A 15,910-nucleotide genomic window follows, 5' to 3' on the forward strand; every position below is an offset into this window, starting at 1 on the left:
GACAGAATGGGGGGGTTGGGTTGTTTTAGGGGTGGGATGGGAGGTTAGGGTGGTTTTAGGGGCGGGTGGGGGTTGGGGTAGTTTTGGGGGCAGGGGTGCGGGTTGGCGTGGATTTAGGGGTGGGTGGGGTTGCAGTCATTTTTTGAGGTGGGGGGCGCATGCTGGAACCATGCATGCCGTTCACTAATGCCTTTACCAGGAATGCCTATACAACGAAAAATCACTGTTAAGCCATTCGTGGTAAAGGCATTAGTGGTAACAACGCGGTCCAACGTTGGTATCAAACAAGTTGGAATCATACCCCAAGGCTTTTGTAAGTATTGGTTGTATGATTCCATGCACTCTGGGGGCATCTTAGAGGACGCCCAGTATTGCCATTCCAGCCTTCTGAGATTCTCCAGGCAGCCCCAGTTGTTGCCACCTCTCAGACAGGTTTCTGCCCTCCTGTTGCTTGAGAAGCTCAAGCCAGGAGGGCAGAACAAATGATTTCCTTTGGGAAAGGGATGTTACACCCTCTCCCTTTGGAAATAGGTGTCACAGGCGTGGGTGGGGTAGCCTCCTTAAGCCATTGGAAATGCTTTGAAGGGCATATTTGGTGCCCTCTTCGCATAATCCTCTCTACTCCGGTCCAGGGTCCCACAGTCTCTTTGGCGCAAGACTGGACAAAGGAAAGGGGAGTGACCACTCCCCTGTCCATCTCCACCCCAGGCGGGGATGCTCAGAGCTCCTCCTGAGGGTCCCTGGGTTTTGCCATTTTGGATTCCAAGTTGGTAGGGAACTCTAGGAGCATCTGAGTGGCCAGTGCCAGCAGGTGATGTCAGAGCCCCCTACCTGATAGTTGTTTACCTGTTTAGGAGACCAATCCCCCTTTCAGGGCTATTTAGGGACTCTCTTGTGGGTGGCTCTTCAGATTCGGATTGCAAGACTCCAGCAGGAATCCTCTGCATCCTTTACTTCACCTTTTTACTTAAGAAATTGCATCTGGACCCTCCAGGAACTCTACAAACTGCAACAAAGAAGCAAAGCCGACATCTGCAACATTTTACCTTCAGCTTCAGGCAGCAGCTGCAGCTGATTCCAGGTCGTGCATCCTCCAAGGACAGCTTATCTTCACCCTGCACCAGAAGAACGCAGGAATCTCCCTTGGAATGGAGGAGTCACTCCTCTGCTTCAGCAGGCGCCCCTCTGCAGCACCAACCGGTGGCATGGGTCCCCTCTCCTGACGAAGTGCGTGGATCCAGCATCACAGGTGGTTGACTGAAGTGGTCCTGACGTCCTACTGTCCAACTTTGGTGCTGGTAAGAGCTTGCCTCCCCACGCAAGACAGTACCCCTGTGCACCGCATGTTTTGCAGTTGCCAAGGCTTGTTGGCATCCTTCCACGAAGTTCTTTGGTTCTCCACGGCGTTGGACCCTTTGTTGTACTGCTGTGTGGGCCTCCTTTTGCACCTTCTTTGTCTCTGTGCTGTGAGACTCCAGTGCGTGCTGCCTGGTCTTCTGAGGGCTTTCTGAGTTGCTGAGAGCCCCATCTGGCTTCTGCTCCTGGGTAGAGTCCACCTGGTCCCGGGCAGCACTATTTTCCGCAAACCGCGATCTTTACATGTGCCAAGGCTTGTTAGCGGAATCCAGTGACTCAAACTAGACTGCAATCATCCATCCAGCGTGGGACGACTTCTGCAGCAACCAGGAACCTGCATCTGTCTTCTTGGGTGCAGTACTGACTGTTGTTCTTCACCGGTGCTTCTTCTTTTGCACCTTCATCCGGGTTACCAGGGGCTCCTGTTCTCCCTGGACTCCTCAGTGCTTCTTGGACGTGGTCCTCTTCTTCCACAGGTCTTCAGGTCCAGGAATCCATTGTTGGTGTCTTTCAGTCTCTTCTGGTTCTTGCCATATCTTCTTTCTCATGTTCTTGTGTGTTCCTGGAAAGTTACTGTGATTTATTCCTGCTTTCTCGGGCTCTGGGGTGGGTTCTATTACTTACCTTTGCTGTTTTCTAATATTCCCAGCGCTCCTCTACACACTGCACTTGCCTAGGTGGGAAACCAACTTTCGCATTCCACTTTCTTAGTGTATGGTTTGTGTGCCCCCCAGGTCCATTTCTAACTATTGTGATTTTCACTGTTTTCTAATTGTTTTTACAGCTATTTCTGCATACTAGTGTATATGATTTGTGTATTACTTACCTCCTAAGGGCGTATAGTTTCTATGGTATTTTTGGCATTTGTGTCACCAAAATAAAGTACCTTTTGTTTTTGTAACACTGAGTATTTTCTTTCATGTGTGTGAGTACTTTGTGACTACAGTGGTATTGCATGAACTTTGCATGTCTCCTAGTTAGGCCTTGGCTGCTCATCCACACTACCCCTAGAGAGCCTGGCTTGTAGACACTGTCTACATTTTACTCATAAGGGATAACTGGTCCTCGTATAAGGTGTAAGTACCTTAGGTACCTACTACAAACCAAGCCAGCCTTCTACAATATTCACCTGTTTTGGGGCTGCTTTTACTGTTTAATGAGTCACTAGTAGACCCTATATTGATGGTTAAGTTTATCTGCAGTTTCTTCACCTGTTGAGTATCACTAGAGAGGCCTTGAAAATTCTTCTTGCCCGCTCACCGTGGCAAGTCATCTTTCATGGGTTTTTAAAACCTACTCACCCCTTCTGGTGAGTTGACAAAGAACAGGTATTCTGTATAGTAAGAAAGTGCAAGAGCAATAAAGATGCCTTTAAATCTTGTGATCTTGTCACATTAGCTGTGTGTTCAGAGACAGAGGTCAAAAGTCAGTTTGTTTTAGAGTAAATTTTCTTTCTTACTACAGAGTTCATAAGGTGAACTCTTTGACCTGTTGTACAGAGTTATTTAAATGTTGTGTGTTTCAGTTGTTTCAAAATATATTTCAGTAGTTGTAAAAGCCCATTTTTTGTACTTCTGTGTGATGAAAAAAATATTTTAAAAGGATGAAAGCAAATCACAACACTTGGTATTTGCAAATGATAAATATGTTTTCTGAAACCCAATTTTCACAGATTATTGTTAATACACTATACAGCATTATCAGTGAAGCTGCAAGTTAGTGGAATGGTCTTAGGACATTTCTTGGAAATTTACTGTCAGTAAATTGCAGTGGACTTCCACATCATGCTTTAGTAATATATTTATTAAAAGTGGGTGTTTAAACATAACTCCTTCCCTGATGGCAATGTTATTAGTAAACTAAGAGGCAAGTCATGGATCATATGTTTCCTACATGTGGGATTCTCATTATACATGGAGCAAATATTTAGTCTATTTAATGATACAAGCTTGCATATTTGAAGGTGCACTTGTATGCGAGAATGAAGAAAAATGTGACTTTGTAAACTAAAATATTTGCCTAGGATCACAGAATTTGACACCCATTTATGGGTCAAGTACGTCAGAGTTAGGTCGAGTAGACTATTCAAGTTACTTGACCTGCAGGTCTAGTAACATTTTTATAATTTTTCAAGGCCTGGCAGGCACCTGTATATATTATGACTCTTTTCCATTGATCCTCAGTGCCAGGAGGAGCCCATTTCCACACATTGTGACTTCATCACAAACTCACTAAAGGCATAAAGGGTTACCTTGTTGCAACCATGCCGGTTTCTGTTTTTCTGCTCCTTTCAGCGGAGATACGAAGCTCTCCTCTATTTAGAGGTTTCCTCAGAGATTGTGTCTGAAAAAATGTACTATCATTAGTGTTAGGGAACATGTCGCCACCTAAGAGGTCAGGTTTTAAGCCTTGTCACAAGCTAGTTTCAGTAACTGATTCTTAGGAGAACTGTCTCTGGAATCTGGTCACCAGACATGATTCGGCTCAAGCTGGTCAAGTGTGCTGCGCTTTGCCGTAAAAGAAGAAGAAGCCTAGCTCTTTGTGGAAAAGGCCAAACTTGACTGACAAGCTTGTCAGCTCTCTTAGCCCAGTACTTGTTCCTGCTCCAGGTCTCATTCTTCACCCTCCTATAAGTCGTCCCAGGAGAGAAGGAGACAGCACGTGAAAAATGAAGCAGCACTCTGGTTCCCAAGATGCTCCCATCCAGAAGTAAGTCATCTCCTCTACAAGTGCCCTCACCATTAGAACCTGAATTGTTGGCCGTCTCTCTGCAAACAATATCCCACTGGTTCCACTAGCACCACTTATGGCTCATGAGGCCCTGGTCCACTGGCTCTGCTAGCAATTCCTGCTGTCCCAATACTAGCCTATTCTGAGTTTCCTGCGCCAGTCACACTATATGGGACATGTTTCAATAGGCATCTGGCCCCTATTATGCACTTTCTGGCCCCATGTGACTGTTTGCCTCCTATTGGGGTACCGCCTGCTGCTCCTCCCTTGGCACCAAGCGTCCTGCTCATGCAACTGGTGTCTCAACTGGCCCTAGCTAGCAGTTTCCTAGTTCAGGATCCTCTCTGACTGGTCTGTGGTAAATGTCGACATAGTCTCCCCCAGCTCCAAAGGCATTACACCTCCTTTGGTATCTGTTTTTTTTTTTATTTAAGAAGAAAACATAATAAACACTGAACACAGTTAGCATGCCAAGAATCACACATGGATCAACCCATTGTAGTTAAGCAATATCTGGTAGCAAAATATTATGTGTAAAATCAGACTTGTGTAAAAGGAACATCGCGCACAAGGAATGATCAACATCTTCAATATAAGCATCAACAAAGTCTTCAAAACATTACGCCCACCCATCCCATATATGTTGATGGTTACGTAGGCATCCTCTGACCTCGAAGATGGGAATCTCAAGGATGCAACATCTATCCATACCTGTCTTTGCCTCAGAACACTAGATGAATTTGATTTTCTCCAGTTCTGATCATTATCCCTTTTTCCCTAATGTCAGCCTCAGTCGCAAGAAAGTTCTCTTGGCCGTGGGGATCCTTAATCATCTAGTATGTTTATATATGCAGTCTTCAGGGCTATAGCTGTGGACTCAACCATACTGTGTGAATGAAGTCACCTGTTGCAGTATAAATACATGCAGTTATGAAGCAGCAGTATATAAACTCTTCCATTTGTCATAATCACAATAATAAGATTGTGTCTATTATTTTACTATTTTTTTTTTTACAAAACATGACCAAATATCTATCTTTTTTTATCACTTTTTGTTCTACTCAAGTACTTGAGGTAGGAAAGTGCCCTTGTTGGCATGGTTACTCCCCCACACATTTTGCCTGATATTGATACCAACTTTGGCTGAGAGTGTGCTGTGATCCTGCTAACAAGGTCCCAGCACCAGTGTTCTTTCCCAAAATCTGTACCTTTGTTTACACAATTGACACACAGCTAAGTCCCTTGTAAAAGGTACCCATCGTACCAAGGGCCCTGTGGCCAGGAAAGGTCCCCAAGGGCTGCAGCATGTATTATGCCACCCTGGGATACCCCTCACCAAGTACATGCCCTCTGCCTTTGCAGCTTGTGTGTGCTAGTGGGGAGAAAAAGACAGTCGACATGGCACCTCCCCCAGGTGCCATGCCCACAAACCACTGCCTGTGGCATAGGTAAGTCACTCCTCCAGCAGGCCTTACAGCCCTAAGGCAGGGTGCACTATACCACAGGTGAGGGCAAAGCTGCATGAGCAATATCCCCCTACAGTGTCTTAGCTAATTCTTAGACATTATAAGTGTAGTGTAGCTATACTGAGAATATGGTCTGGGAGTTTGTCATTTAAACTCCACAGCTCCATAATGGCTTCACAGAATAAGTGGGAAGTTTGGTATCAAACGTCTCAGCACAATAAACTCACACTGATGCCAGTGTTGGATTTATTGAAAAATACACCCAGAGGGCATCTTCAAGATGCCCCCTGTATGTTAGCTAAATTGTTATTGCAGGACTGACCAGTCTGTGCCAGCCTGCCACTTTCAAACAAGTTTCTGACCACATGGGGTGAGATCCTTTCTCCTCTCGGTGGCCAGAAATAAAGCCTGTCCTGGGTTACTCCTATTTCCATTGTCCAGTTTCACAGCAGAGCAGGAACTGCAGGTCTCTGAACTGGTGCAGACTGGTTTATGGAAGGAGGGCACCAAATGTGCCCTTCAGAGCATACCAGTGGCTTGGGGAGGCTACACTTCCCAAGCCATGTAACACCAATTTCCCAAGGAAATTCTTTGTTCTGCCTTCCTAGGCTTGAGCTGTTCAAGCAGCAGGATGGTGAAACCCATCTGTAGGATGGCAGCGTCGCATGGTGCCCAGGAAAACCCTACAAAGTGGTAGTAGTCAAACTGGGGGTCCTCTAAGGAGCCCCCAGAGTGCAAGGAATCATACAACCAATACTGGCAACAGTATTGGGGATTGATACTGACATGTTTGCTACCAAACATGCCCCGGTTTCAAGTTACCATTATGTCCAGTTCACAAGTAAAATGGCTTCCCCACACTCATGAAGTCTAGGAAAATGGAGCTGGAGTTCATATGGGCACCTCTGCTCATACAGGGGTGCCCTTACACACAGGTACATGCACCCTGCCCTCAGGGCTCAGAGGGCCTGCCATAGAAGTGACTTACAGTGACGTGATGCAGTGACTTGTAGTGAAGGGGCCCCTCATCCCGAATAGGCCAACTTTTACTCATTTCATGGTCACAGAAGAGGCTCCCCGTCATGTCCTTTTCCCAACCACCATGCCACCCACGCTACTCAGCCCCTGCGTGGCCAGGGATGCGGAATCCCACGACCTCGTGGGACAGGGAACCAGAGGCCTGCCCAGTCCGCCCCTGCTGCAGCCTCCAAACCTTACTAGTTCGTACCCCCATCTGAAACCAGTTGGTGGCAAAATTCGCCATCACCTGCCCCACTGGAAATTCATCACTATGGACAGGTGGGTTTTGCATATCATCTGAAGGGGCTACTCCCTCCCCTTCGAGACTGCCCCACCGGCCATGCCTACATCGTATGGCCATTTACCAGAGTATCATCTGGCGCTTCTCTATGAGGAAGTTGCGGCTTTCTTGGCCGAGGGAGCCATAGAGAGGAACCCTGCACCAGAAGTGGGTTGTGGTTGTTATTCCCGCTGTATTCTGGTGCCCAAAAAGGACAAGGGTTTACGTCCTATACTAGACCTTCGGGCCCTAAATCTCTTCCTCAAGAAGGGGAAGTTAAAAATGCTTGCTCAGGTCTTGTCTGCCTTGGGCTCAGGGGACTGGATAGTAGCGTTGGACTTGCAGGAGGCTTATTTCCATATCCCCGTTCTGCCTGCCAAAAGACGCTACCTACGATCCGTGGTAGGTCATGAGCATTTTCAATTTACCATGCTCACCTTTGGCCTTACCAGCGCCCCTCGGATGTTCACAAAAGTGATGGTGGTGGTTGCAGCTCATCTGCGCAGGTTAGGGTTTTTAGTCTTCCCCTACCTTGACGACTGACTGTTGAAAGCGGACACGCTCCAGAAAGTCATCTCCCACCTTCAGACTACAGCGAACCTCCTGCATATGCTGGGGTTCACTATAAACATGCCAAAGTCACACCTGAATACCTCTCAGAGGCTCCCTTTCATCGGAGCTGTTCTGAACACAGTGCAGTTTCAGCCTATCCTCCCAAAAAGCAAGTCCAGGAAATTCAAACTATGATACTGATGTTTCAGCCTCTAGCCTGGATTTCAGAGAGAATGACTCTGAGGCTGCTGGGCCTCATGGCCTTCTGCATCCTGCAGATGGCATATGCGGGCTCTACAGTGGGACTTGAAGTTCCAATGGGTGCAGCATCAGCGGAATCTCTCTGACATAGTCCAGACTTCGGAAGGGACTGGGAAAGATCTGCAGTGGTGGCTTTCGAATCAGGATTGGGTCAATAGCAGATCCCTCTCCCTTCCCCAACAAGATCTGACAGTAGTGACAGACGCCTCACTCCTGGAATGGGGTGGCCACATGGGAGAGGGAGAGATCAGAGGTCTCTGGTCTCCGGCAGAGTCTGGACTCCTCCTCAGTCTTCCAGAGCTTTGGGTGATTAGGCTTGCATTGACAGCATTACTTCCCTCTCTCAAGGGGAAAGTGGTGCAGGTGTTCACAGACAACACTGCTGCCATGTGGTACTGCAACAAACAGGACGGGTTAGGGTCCTGGACCCTTTGTCAAGAGGCTCTGAGCCTCTGGACATGGCTGACACATCAAGGCATCACCCTGGTGGTTCAGCATCTGGCGGGCTCTCTGAACACCAGAGCAGACAAACTCAGCCGCTGATGCATAGTCGATCACAAATGGCGTCTCCATTTGGAGGAGGCGCAAGGTCTCTTTCAACAGTGGGGAGAGCCTTGGTTAGATCAGTTTGCCTCCACAGAGAACGCGCAATGTCAGCTGCTTTGTGCAGTGGAGTTACCAAGGGATCACTCGCTGGGCGACGCTTTTCATCTCAAGTGAAACTCAGGCCTCCTTTATGCGTTCCCACCCATACCACTTCTGTCCAGAGTTCTGAAGAAGATCAAGAGCGACCGGGCACCAGTAATCCTTGTTGCTCTGAGCTGGCCACAAGAGCATGGTTTCCAGAGCTATTGAGCATGGCGACACATCCTCCAGTCAGACTGCCTCTTTGGGAGGATCTTCTGTTGCAGTAGCAGGGGTCGGTCCTAGACCCAAACCTGTCCAATCTTTGCCTTCATACGTAGAGATTGAGCGGTGGCAGTTGACAGCTTTTGACATTCCGCCTGAAATCTGTGATGTTATCTTGGCAGCCAGACCTCTGTCCACCAAAGCGGTATACGCCTGTCGTTGGCATAAATTCTTGGCATGATGTACCTATGTAAGGAAATGCCTCCTTGGCATGGTTATCCCCTGACTTTTTGCCTTTGCTGATGCTAAGTTATGATTTGAAAGTGTTCTTGGGACCCTGCTAACCAGGCCCCCGTACCAGTGTTCTGTCCCTAAACTGTACCTTTGTCTCCACAATTGGCACAACCCTGGCACTCAGGTAAGTCCCTTGTAACTGGTACCCCTGGTACCAAGGGCCCTGCTACCAGGGAAGGACTCTAAGGGCTGCAGCATGTCTTATGCCAACCTAGAGACCATCACTCAGCACATGCACACTGCTTCAAAGCGTGTGTGTGCTGGTGGGGAGAAAATGACTAAGTCGACATGGCACTCCCCTCAGAGTGTCATGCCAACCTCACACTGCCTGTGGTATAGGTAAGTCACCCCTCTAGCAGGCCTTACAGCCCTACGGCAGGGTGCACTACACCACAGGCGAGGGCATATGTGCATGAGCACTATGCTCCTACAGTGTCTAAGCAAAACCTTAGACATTGTAAGTGCAGGGTATCCATAACCGTATATGGTCTGGGAGTTTGTCAAACAAGAACTCCACAGCACCATAATGGCTACACTGAAAACTGGGAAGTTTGGTATCAAACTTCTCCGCACAGTAAATGCACTCTTATGCCAGTGTGCAATTTATTGTAAAATACACCCAGAGGGCATCTTAGAGATGCCCCCTGAAAACATACCCAACTTCCAGTGTAGGCTGACTAGTTTTGGCCAGCCTGCCACACACCAGCCATGTTGCTGGCCACATGGGGAGAGTGCCTTTGTCACTCTGTGGCCAGGAACAAAGCCTGTACTAGGTGGAGGTGCTTCTCACCTCCCCCTGCAGGAACTGTAACACCTGGCGGTGAGCCTCAAAGGCTCACCCTCTTTGTTACAGCGCCACAGGGCATCACAGCTAGTGGAGATGCCCGCCCCTCCGGCCACTGCCCCCACTTTTGGCGGCAAGGCTGGATGAGATAATTAGGAAAAACAAGAAGGAGTACCCCCCTGCTTGGACAGCCCCTAAGCTGTCCTGAGATGAGGTGACCCTTACTTTTAGAAATCTTCCATCTTGTGGATGGAGGATTCCCCCAATAGGATTAGGGATGTGCCCCCCCTCCCCACAGGGAGAAGGCACAAAGAAGGTGTAGCCACCCTCAAGGACAGTAGCCATTGGCTACTGCCCTCCCAGACCTAAACACACCCCTAAAATCAGTATTTAGGGGCTCTCCAGATCCCAGGAAATCAGATTCCAGCAACCTTAACAAAGAAGTAGGACTGCTGACCTGAAGCCCTACAGAGAGGACGGAGACGACAACTGCCATGGCCCCAGCCCTACCGGCCTGTCTCCCAACTTCAAAGAAAACTGCAACAGCGACTCATCCAACAGGGACCAGCGACCTCTGAAGCCTCAGAGGACTGCCCCGCACCCAAGGACCAAGAAACTCCTGTGAACAGCGACCCTGTTAAAAAACCTGCAACCTGCTTGCAACAAAGAAACAACTTTAAAGACTTCACGGTTCCCGCCGGAAGCGTGAGACTTTCCACTCTGCACCCGACGCCCCCGGCTCGACCTGCAGAAAACCAACACTTCAGGGGGGACTCCCCGGCGACTGCGAGCCCGTGAGTAGCCAGAGACGACCCCCCTGAGCCCTCACAGCGACGCCTGCAGAGGGAATCCAGAGGCTCCCCCTGACCGCGACTGCCCATAACAAGGGGCCCGACTGGAACCAACACTGCACCCGCAGCCCCCAGGACCTGAAGGAACCGAACTCCAGTGCAGGAGCGACCCCCAGGCGACCCTCTACCTAGCCCAGGTGGTGGCTACCCCGAGGAGGCCCCCTGTGCCTGCCTGCATCGTTGAAGAGACCCCGAGTCTCCCCATTACTTCCTATCTGAAACCCGACATCTGTTTGCACGGCCGCCCCTGTGCCGCTGAGGGTGTACTTTCTGTGCCTGCTTGTGTCCCCCCGGTGGCCTACAAAACTACTCTGGTCTGCCCTCCGAGGACCCGGGGTACTTACTTGCTGGCAGACTGGAACCGGGGCACCCATGTTCTCCATTGAAGCCTATGTGTTTTGGGCACCTCTTTGACCTCTGCACCTGCCTGCCCTAAGCTGCTGGTGTGGTAACTTTGGGGTTGCCTTGAACCCACGACGGTGGGCTACCTTGGACCCAACTTTAAGACTTGTAAGTGTTTTACTTATCTGTGAACTTAACCTTTACTTACCTCCCCCAGGAACTGCTGATTTTTGCAATGTGACCACATTTAAAATAGCTTATTGCCATTTTTGCCAAAACTGTATATGATATTGTGATTATTCAATGTTCCTAGAATACCTGAGTGGAAAACCTTTCATCTGAAGTATTACTTGTAAATCTTGAACCTGTGTTTCTTAAAATAAACTAAGAAAATATATTTTTCTATATAAAAACCTATTGGCCTCGAGTAAGTCTTTGAGTGTGTGTTCCTCATTTATTGCTTGTGTGTGTGTACAACAAATGCTTAACACTACCCTCTGATAAGCCTACTGCTCGACCACACTACCACAAAATAGAGCATTAGAATTATCTCTTTTTGCCACTATCTTACCTCTAAGGGGAACCCTTTAACTCTGTACACACTATTTCTTACTTTGAAATAGTATATACAGAGCCAACTTCCTACAAGTCTGTTAATCTCCTCTCTCCAATATTCTTTTGATCATCCTCTCTATAGCCCAGCAGGGCTCTGCTTTGGGCACTCTTAAAGGTTATTTATCAGCTATCTCAGTCTTTCTTAGATTGCCAGACCAGCCTTCTCTTTTTAAGGCTCCTATTGTGGGTAGATTCCTTAAGGGACTCACCCATTTGTTTCTTCCCACTCTGTTTATCATGCCTCATTGGGACCTCAATCTTGTTTTTACGTATTTGATGTGTGCTCCTTTTGAGCCGTTACACAACTGTCCTTTGTGGCTCCTTACTCTTAAAACTTCATTTCTTGTTGCCATTACCTCTGCTCACAGAGTGAGTGAGCTTCAAGCCCTTTCTTCAAAGCCCCCATTTTTGTCTGTTTTCCCTTGCAAAGTGGTGCTGTGTACAAAGCCTCCTTCCTTCCTGAAGTAGTCACAACTTTTTGTGTAGGCCAATCCCTCACTTTGCCCACCGTCTGGATCTAAAGGAGTATTGGCGTTCTACCTCAATCGTACCAAAGATTTCCAGGTGGATGATCAACTCTTTGTTGGATATGTGGGTTCAAAGACAGGGAAGGCGGTTGTATGGAAATGGCTCCCTGTTGCAGTTACCCCCCCCCCCCTTTTTGCCTGATACTGATGCTGACTTGACTGAGAAGTGTGCTGGGACCCTGCTAACCAGGCCCCAACACCAGTGTTTTTTCACCTAAAATTTACCATTGTTTCCACAATTGGCACACCCCTGGCCCACAGATAAGTCACTTGTAAAAGGTACCAGTGGTACCAAGGACCCTGTGACCAGGGAAGGTACCTAAGGGCTGCAGCATATGTTGTGCCACCCTAAGAGGCCCCTCACCTAACACATGCACACTGCCATTGTAGATTGTGTGTGTTGGTGGGTAGAAAAAGACAAAGTCGACATGGCATCCCCCTCAGGATGCCATGCACACAAAATGCTGCCTGTGGCATAGGTAAGTCACCCCTCTAGCAGGCCTTACAGCCCTAAGGCAGGGTGCACTATACAACAGGTGAGGGCATATGTGCATGAGCACTATGTCCCTACAGTGTCTAAGCAAAACCTTAGACATTGTAAGTGCAGGGTCCCTCAATTATTTTTTACGGCAAAGCAGACACCTACTTTGCACACTGCACCCGGCTGCCCTTGTGCCGCTGAGTGTGTGCTTGTGTGTGTCCCTCCCAGTGCTCTACAAAACCCCCTGGTCTGCTCCCAGAGGACGCAGGTACTTACCTGTAAGCAGACTAGGACCAGAGCACCCCTGTTCTCCTTAGGCGCCTATGTTATTTGGGCCATCCTTTGACATCTGCACCTCACTGGCCCTTTGTTGCTGGTGCTGTGGCTTTTGGGGTTGCCTTGATCCCCCATCGATGGGCTGCTTATGCACAGGAGATTGAACTTGTAAGTGCTTTACTTACCTGAGTGGACTCCGAGTGGACTCATGCTTCCGGAGTGAGCCTGGAGTCCCGTTAAAGTTGGTTTCTTGTTTTTTTCGACAGAGCCGTGGTCCTCGGGAGTTTCTTGGTCCTTTGGGTCGCAGGGCAGTCCTCTGAGTCAGCAGAGTTCGCTGGTCCCGCTGGATGCATCGCTGTTGCAGGTTCTTTGAGTAGGAGACAGGCCGTTAGGGCTGGGGACAAGTCAGTTGTTGTCTCTGTTGTCTCTGCAGGGCTTTCAGGTCAGAAGTCCTTTTTCTTTTCTCAGGTCATCAGGAATCTGTTTTCCTGGGTTCAGGGTTGCCCCTAAATACTCAATTTAGGGGTGTGTTTGGGGCTAGAGGGCAGTAGCTAATGGCTACGGTCACTGAGGGTGGGTACGCCCTCCTTTTGCCTCCTCCCTGTGTGGAGGGGGGCACATCCCTCATCCTATTGGGGGGAATCCTCCAAAGCAAGATGGAGGATTTCCTAAGGCAGGGGTCACCTCAGCTTAGGGGCTGTCCTGACTGGTGGGTAACTTCTCCTTGTTTTTCTTATTATCTCCTCCGGACTTGCTGCCAAAAAGGGGGCTATGTCCGGAGGGGTGGGCATCTCCACTAGCTGGAGCGACCTGGTTGGTGATAACACTAGGCTTGAGCCTTTGAGGATCACCGCCAGGTGTTACAGTTCCTGCAGGGAGAGGTGTGTGCACCTCCACCCAGTACAGGCTTTATTCCTGGTCACAGAGTGACAAAGGCACCCACCCCATGTGGCCAGAAACCAGTCTGGATGTGGCAGGCTGGCAGAGACCTGTCCGTCTAGCACTAGCAGTTGGGCTGGCATGCAGGGGGCATCTCTAAGATGCCCTCTGTGTGCATTTCTCAATAAATTCCACACGGGCGTCAGTGTTAATTTATTGTGCTGATACGTTTGATGCCAAACGTCCCAGATTTGAGTGCAGCCATTATGGAACTGTGGAGTTCGTGTTTGACAAACTCCCAGACGATATACTCGTTATGGCTACCCTGCACTTACAATGTCTACGAATTGGCTTAGACACTCTAGGGGTCATGCAGCTATGCCCTCACCTGTGGTATAGTGCACCCTGCCTTAGGGCTGTAAGGCCTGCTAGAGGAGTGACTTAACTATGCCACAGGCAGAGGGTTGTGGGCATGGCACCCTGAGGGGAGTGCCATGTCGACTTAGTCTTTTTCTCTCCACTAGCACACACAAGCTGTGAGGCAGTGTGCATGTGCTGAGTGAGGGGTCCCCAGGGTGGCATAATACATGCTGCAGCCCTTGGAGACCTTACCTGGCCAAAGGGCCCCTGGTACCAGGGGTACCTTTTACAAGGGACGTATCTGTGTGCCAGGGCTGTGCCAATTGTGGAGACGAAGGTACAGTTTTAGGGAGAGAACACTGGTGCTGGGGCCTGGTTAGCTGGGTCCCAGACCACTTTCAATCAAAGCTGGCATCAACAAACGTTAGGGGGTAATCATGCCAACAGTGGCATTTTCCTACACCAACACAGGTATGGGAGACAGGTTCTTTTTAGGGGGCCTGGTGGGCAGACTAGGGCTTACACAGCCATGCTCTTATATAGAATCTCAGTAGTGCAGGTAGATATTCCAGAACCACTGTTGTGATAGTATACAGGGACCTTTCCTACGTTTCACTTTCCTTGTCAGTGCCTTGATTTTTATTATGTTTCATCATCCGTATAATCACAATATTTGCCTTTTTTTCATAGAATGCAGTTGATTCAAATAAACTTATTGAACCTAGTCCTGCTTCTGTTTTGCCTTTGTATGTGTGAGACATATATGACTGAGAGAAAAGGGTGAGATCTGTTCCACCACGGTTTCCCTGAGAAATCTAGATGTCTTGCGAAAGGTTGCCATAACTTACCTCTACTGTTGGGTACTGGTGAGGTGCTACTAGCTGGCTGGAAAGGTTAGGGTGACAGCTGTCACATGCAGGATCAGACTGTCCCCCGTGCTTGGTGCTACGGCTACCCAAATCCAGCAGTCTTGTTACTATAACGGGAGTCTCTACGACAAGTCTTCCTGCGCCACCAGCACCTCTGCAGCCCGACTCACCAGGGTAGGTAAATCTGAACTGCCGGTGGTTTCTTGGACCTTGACTCTTAAGCACGTTAAGTCCCAAAGGGCACCCTCATGAATCCTTTGCAAGTAGATCTATGCAGGGTATGTTTCTCCCATTGGATAACATTACTGCATTAGAGGCTGATGTCTCAAATTTGACAGCTTTGCTATTTTTATTTTTTTCTTGTAATAATATGTAACGCCTAACGTACTTACCCTGTATTGATGATCTTGGTGTCTAAATTTATATACAAATGATTTTTGTTTCTAAATTAGTCTTGGATATCTTTTTGAGTGTGTCTAATTGATTGACTCTGTGTTTAACAAATGCTCAACATTCCCCTCTGATAAACCTAAGCTGCTTGACCACACTACTACAAATAGGGCACTTATGGTTAGTAAAGTAAGCCCCTCCAAACCAATAAGGGTTGTCTGGACTTGATGCACCCCTACATTGATACCCTACATAAAAGCCAGCTTACTAGAAGAACTAATCTAGACTGCTTGTTTCTCACCTGCCTCATCCTTGGAGGTTGGTGTTCCTTGTCTTGTTTTTTGTGGCTCAGATCTTGATGTTCTAAAACAAGATAGAAACAATGTCAGCGACTCCAGTCGCACCATGTATTGAGCTCCTACCCCACTCATGGTAATTGAATGCACAACTGATGTTGTTTAACACGCCCTTGTGCTGGCAAAGTGGTATTACTGTAAATTGTCTGGCACCTGAAGAAAAGGTTCATACAAGGGATCTGCAGTAGCTGTCTTATTCATCAGAAATTATGTTACGAAGGTAAGTAACTTCTTTATTGTTGATTCTGTGTCTTTACTGTTTCATTACTGCACTCCAGGATGTTTTCAACTCTGTATTAGTCTTCCCTCTTTAATGACTACCATGTTTCTCTCAAAAGAGATTAAAGAACCATAAGCTGTGGTGCCTCACCT

At 48.2% G+C, this 15,910-nt stretch overlaps 1 protein-coding gene across 1 annotated transcript in view; it reads left to right on the plus strand.

The window, feature by feature from the left end:
- The window catches only part of IPO4 (importin 4), a 1,872,953-nt gene that overhangs the window by 1,102,465 nt on the left and 754,578 nt on the right, over window positions 1-15,910 (plus strand). The window lies entirely within an intron of this gene.

The sequence above is a fragment of the Pleurodeles waltl genome, chromosome 6 (assembly GCF_031143425.1).
Source record: "Pleurodeles waltl isolate 20211129_DDA chromosome 6, aPleWal1.hap1.20221129, whole genome shotgun sequence".
Classification (NCBI taxonomy): Eukaryota; Metazoa; Chordata; class Amphibia; order Caudata; family Salamandridae; genus Pleurodeles; species Pleurodeles waltl.